This window comes from Leucoraja erinacea, unplaced genomic scaffold (genome assembly GCF_028641065.1).
Source record: "Leucoraja erinacea ecotype New England unplaced genomic scaffold, Leri_hhj_1 Leri_971S, whole genome shotgun sequence".
Lineage (NCBI taxonomy): Eukaryota > Metazoa > Chordata > Chondrichthyes > Rajiformes > Rajidae > Leucoraja > Leucoraja erinaceus.
This window is the reverse complement of record NW_026576918.1, coordinates 51235-57233: the sequence shown is the minus strand read 5'-3', so window position 1 is coordinate 57233 and position 5999 is coordinate 51235. Positions and strand designations below refer to the sequence as shown.

General features: G+C 45.5%; 1 long non-coding RNA gene across 1 annotated transcript; it reads right to left on the bottom strand.

The window, feature by feature from the left end:
- Positions 1-2891: 2891 nt before the first annotated feature.
- LOC129695170 (uncharacterized) lies at positions 2892-5376 on the bottom strand. The gene is made up of 2 exons (XR_008723121.1): positions 5019-5376; positions 2892-3893 (listed from the first exon to the last, which is right to left on the bottom strand). It is a non-coding gene; the product is annotated as an uncharacterized LOC129695170 (long non-coding RNA).
- Positions 5377-5999: the final 623 nt, after the last annotated feature.

Below are 5999 nucleotides of genomic sequence, written 5' to 3'. Positions count from 1 at the left end.
AGGCAGAGAATTCCACAGATTCACAACTCTCTGTGTAAAAACGTTTTTCCTCATCTCCATTCTGAATGGCATGCCCCTTATTCTTAAACTGTGGCCCCTGGTTCTGGCCTATCCCAACATCGGGAACATGTTTCCTTCCTCTAGCGTGTCCAATCCCTTAATAATCATTGATGTTTAATTAAGATAATTAATTAAGATGGTAGGGGGAGAGGAGGTCTCATCCTTCTAAATTCCAGAGTGTACAAGCCCAGCCGCTCCATTATATCAATATATGACGGTCCCGCCATCCGGGAATTAACCTTGTGAACCTACGCTGCACTGCTTCAATGGCAAGAATGTCCTTCCTCAAATTTGGAGACCAAAACTGCACACAGTACTCCAGGTGTGGTCTCACTAGGGCCCTGTACAACTGCAGAATTGTTAAAGTTATTTTTGATTATAACAGATAACAACACAAAAGTTAGTAATACAATAACGACTTTACTTCGCCAGGCGGATGTGGGAGTCAACTCTCACAGTATGTAAAATACACACTACAGAGTTTCTCTCCACACACACAGAGGTAATGTTCACTCAGATATATTTACACCCTAATAATCAGCAATTCATTATTTTACATAGCATTGTACAGCCTCTTGCCTTGTCCATACATGGATAAAATCAGAAGATTGACAGGTTCTTCCAATAGAGGAAAGGTTAACCCATATATGGTTATGCTGAAGGTGCTATTTTTTGCAAATTCAAGCACTCTTGTTTTTTTTACCTTGTTGATTAATTGTTTGTACATTGCAATCTATAGAGCAGAGGGAAATAATTTGTCTGAACATCTCGCTTGTGCAATAGAAGGGCAAAACATTCATGTTATTGTGCTGTAATGTCGCTAGTGTAGTAGGAGAAAGGTTAGGCATTCATTTTCTAACTTCTAAATCTACAGCAGAATCCATTTTGTAACTTCTAAATCTTTAAATTATTTGAGAAGGACTACTTTGCTCCTATACTCAACTCCTCTTGGATGAAGGCCAACATGCCACTCGCTTTCTTCACTGCCTGCAGCACCTGCATGCTAACTTTCAATGACTGATGATCAAGGATCCCCAGATGTCCCCTTGTACTTCCCCTTTTCCCAACTTGACACCATTCAGATAATAATCTGCCTTCCTGTTTCTGCTACCAAAGTGGATAACCTCACATTTATCCACATTAAATTGCATCTGCTGTGCATCTGCCCACTCACCCAAACTGTCCAACTCACCCTGCCTCCTCATAGCATCCTCTTCACAATTCACACTGCCACCCAGCTTTCTGTCATCTGCAAATTTGCTAATGTTGGTTTTAATCCCTTCATCTAAATCATTAATGTATATTGTAAATAGCTGATGTCCCAGCACCGAGCCTTGCGGTACCCCACTAGTCACTGCCTGCCATTCTGAAAGGGACCCGTTGATCCCTACTCTTTGCTTATGTCTGCAAACCAATTTTCTATTCATCTCAATACCCTACCCCCAATACCATGTACTCTAATTTTGCCCACTAATCTCAGGTTATGTGGGACCTTATCATGCTTTCTGAGAGTCCAGGTACACCACATTCACTAGCTCTTCCATGTCCATTTTCCTAGTAACATCCTCAAAAAATTCCAGAAGATTAGTCAAGCATGATTTCCCCTTTCGTAAATCCATGCTGACTCGGACCGATCCTGCTATTGCTATCCAAATGTGCCACTATTTCATCTTTTATAATTGACGCCAGCATCATCCCCACCACCGATGTCAGGCTAACTGGTCTATAATTGGAAAATGATCACCAATGCTTCCACAATTTCTAGAGCTACTTCCTTAAATACTCTGGGATGCAGCCCATCAGGCCCAGGGGATTTATCAGCCTTCAGTCGCATCAGTCTACCCAACACCATTTCCTAAATTTCCTTCAGTTCCTCCCTCACCCTAGATCCTTTGGCCACAAGTACGTCAGGGAGATTGTTTGTGTCTTCCTTAGTGAAGACAGATCCAAAGTACCTGTTCAACCCGTCTGCCATTTCCATGTTCCCCATAAAAAAAATCACCTTTTTCAGTCTTCAAGGGTCCAACTTTGGTCTTAACTAATTTTTACCTCTTTCACATCCCTAAAGACCCTGACACATCCGATATTCCGTTCTCCCTCTCAAATTGTAGATTAAAACGTATCATATTATGGTCACTACCTCCTGATGGCTCCTTTACCTTGAGTTATCATTGAGGTAAAACATGGGTCGGGCCGCAGCTGTCCCAGGATGGAAGTGTGGGCCCTGGTCCTGATCTTCGGCACGAGGATGCAGGACCATGAGGTTTATTCCACGTCCTGGGACCAGGGGTCGTGGGATGGGAAGGGGAAGTATTGACTTGACTGAACTGAAACGGTCGATGCAGAGAAACTGCTCCCTGCAACCGGTTAAGTCTAAGAATGGTCGACAGGCACTCCCACTGAGAAATAAAAGTAGAACATTTTGGAAACATTAGGCGGGTCGGTCAGCACCTACGGGGAGAACAGCAGAGTTTTGGTTCCAGGTCTCAGCTCTGTTTCTATCTCCGCAGTCACTGCCTGGGCTGCTGAGAACTCCCAGCATGTGTTATGTTTATCTTGGACTTCCAGCATCTACAGATTTTATTTTCTTCCCATCTAAAAAATGGAAGCTGAGGTTAAGGACTGAACTGAACTGGGGTTGGTCTGTACTGCTAAAGTTTAGAAGAATGAGATGTGATCTCACGGCTTCTCTTGTGGTTTGTAGACTGACCCTTAGGGATGAACAAGATGACGATTGCATCGAACGTGCCATCCCATGTGGATCTGGGACCTGACTAGTGGAATCTTGTGGACATGAGCGCTCCTCCACCATAGACATCGGGGCCTTCTCTTCTTGATTGTCGGTGAGTGAACAGTGAGTGTGTGTTTGTACCTTACTCCACCAGTCCCTGCCTCAGGTTTAACAATGCCATCCTCGTGTTCAAATCCCTTCTTTGCCCTCACCATTTCTGTAACCTCCTCCACTCTTCTGGCCCTCTGAAATCTATGCTCTCCTCCACCTGTGTCAATGTCATGTCCCTTCCCTTTACAGATTGGAGGACTCTGACCAGTGGTGTGCTGCAGGAATTATTACTTGGTCTTTTCTTGAGTGTAAATACCTTAATTCCCTTGCTCCAATCCCAACCTGAAACATTCCCTCCATAAATGCAGCATATACGTGTTGAGTTCATCCAGCACAGCGCGTAAATGTAGAACTGTTGGTTTGTAAGTTCGTTGACAACCCCAAAATTGGTGAAGTTACGGTCAGTGAAGAAGGTTGTGAAAGTATACAACAGGATACAGATCAGCCTCAGAAATGGAATGAGAAATGGGAGATGGTGTTTGATTGGAGCAAATGAAAGGAGTTGCACTTTGGAAGGTCTAATGTAAGGGGAAAGTATATAGTTAATGTCCGGATTCTCAACAATATTGACGTGTAGGGGGATTTTGGGGTCTACTACAGCAACTTAAAAGTGGGATCACAAGTAAAGAGTGTGGTAAGGATGGCATTTAATGAGATAATTACATCATCTTACGATGAGGGACTACGGGCCCTCTGCTCCCACCCTCATAAAGATCAGCTGGAAGTTATGTTTGTCTCACGTATCTTACTATTATGCTTCAGTAATTATTGTCTGTGATTTCACACCGCTGCTTTGAAGATTGATGCGCATGCGCACGGACGGGGTCTTCTTCACGTAGTCCCTCATCGTACCTCCTCATAAAATAAAGATCAAACTTCAAACTGGTAAGCTTGTTTAATCTTACTATTTTACTTCGGAGTCACGTGAGTGACTACGTGAAGATTTCAAAGCTCTCTGATTTTCATGCCGTGAGAAACGAGTCTACACAACCTGGACTACACTTCTTCCCACCCTGCTTCCTGTAAGGACTCCATCCCCTACTCCCAATTCCTCCGTCTACGCCGCATCTGCTCCACGGATGAGGCGTTCCACACCAGGACATCTGAAATGTCCTCACTATTCAGGGAACGGGGGTTCCCCTCCTCCACCATAAATGAGGCTCGCACCAGGGTCTCTTCCATACCCCGCAACACTGCTCTCTCTCCCCATCCCCGCACTGGCAACAAGGGCCGAGTCCCCCTAGTCCTCACCTTTCACCCCACCAGCCGTCACATACAAAAAATAATCCTCCGTCAGTTTCGCCACCTCCAACGTGACCCCACTACTCGCCACATCTTCCCATCTCCCCCCATATCTGCTTTCCGCAAAGACCGCTCCCTCCTTAACGCCCTTGTCAATTCTTCCCTTCCCTCTCGGTCCACCCCCTCCCCGGGCACTTTCCCCTTGCGGCATTGGGGAGATGCAAAAAACACTTGTCCCTTTGCCTCCCCCCTCGACTCCGTTCAAGGACCCAAGCAGTCGTTCCAGGTGCGACAGAGGTTTACCTGCATCTCTCCCAACCTCATCTATTGCGTCCGCTGCTCTAGATGCCAGCAGATCTATATCGGTGAGACCAAGCGGAGGTTGGGCGATCGTTTCGCCGAACACCTCCGCTCGGTCCGCAATAACCAAGCTGACCTCCCGGTGGCTCAGCACTTCAACTCCCCCTCCCACTCCCCCTCCGACCTCTCTGTCCTGGGTCTCCTCCATGGCCACAGCGAGCAGCACCGGAAATTGGAGGAACAGCACCTCATATTCCGTTTGGGGAGTCTACACCCCCGGGGCATGAACATCGAATTCTCCCAATTCTGTTAGTCCTTGCTGTCTCCTCCCCTTCCTCAGCTCCCCTGCTGTCTCCTCCCACCCTCCAGCCTTCTGGCTACTCCTCCTTTTCCCTTTCTTGTCCCCACCCCTGACCCCCACACCCCTATCAGTCTGAAGAAGGGTTTCGGCCCGAAACGTTGCCTATTTTCCTTCGCTCCATAGATGCTGCTGCACCCGCTGAGTTTCTCCCAGCTTTTCTGTGTAACCTTCGATTCTCCAGCATCTGCAGTTCCCTCTTAAACACTACACAACCACAACTGCTTTATGACAATGAGGGTAAGCCTTCATAATGCATACAGTCATGACATTAATTTAAAACATGCTGATGCTGTTAATGAAGTAATAATCATAGTAACACCTCCCGGGTGGTTCTATAAATAAAGTATGTAAATAGAGTTGCCAACCTTTGGTCTGGCATTAGGTTATTATAAATGTTTGGAAAAAACAAACCTATTCATTTTTTACCATGCTCCAGCTGTTAGGATGTGATCCAACGGAACGTAAACAACCCTTGCTGCTGATGTTGCAGCAGCCCTGGTGCAGTGAGGTCTGAAATCAGTATCTACTCCTGCATAGATGAACCCGTTTTATCCCTGGACATCATCTGACCGGGTACGGTTTTTCTCTCTTTTTTTTTAATAACAAGCATAGCAAGTTCAGAGCCTTAAAACTCTTGGTAACCTTAACATATAGTTGTATATGTGTGCCCTCATATAGCCAAAGGTCCCTGGGTATGCCTTGAACTATTTTCAGACTTGACACCCCTTCTGCTGTGCTGAAGTAATTATAAACATAAAATATTATATTTTATTTACAGATGTAATCATCCTGTACCTTCGCAATATGTAGCAACAGCACCTGTTGCGCTCCCTGTGCCAGTAGGATAACTACCTTATGAGAGCCGGCCAGACTAAGCATGTAACTGGAGCCCTCTTATGAAACAGTGTTAACAGTTTCAGTATCCCTTACTGTCTTGTTGTTGTCCTGGGAACTTTTTGTTAAAGATATCTTTACAAACTTGATATCCGAGTTGAACCAACAGAGTAAGTCCCATTTGCTACAGTAAATATGATAGAAACATAGAAAATAGGTGCAGGAGTAGGCCATTCGGCCCTTCGAGCCTGCACCGCCATTCAATATGATCATGGCTGATCATCCAACTCAGTATCCTGTCCCTGCCTTCTCTCCATACCCCCTGATCCCTTTAGCCACAAGGGCCACATCTAACTCCCT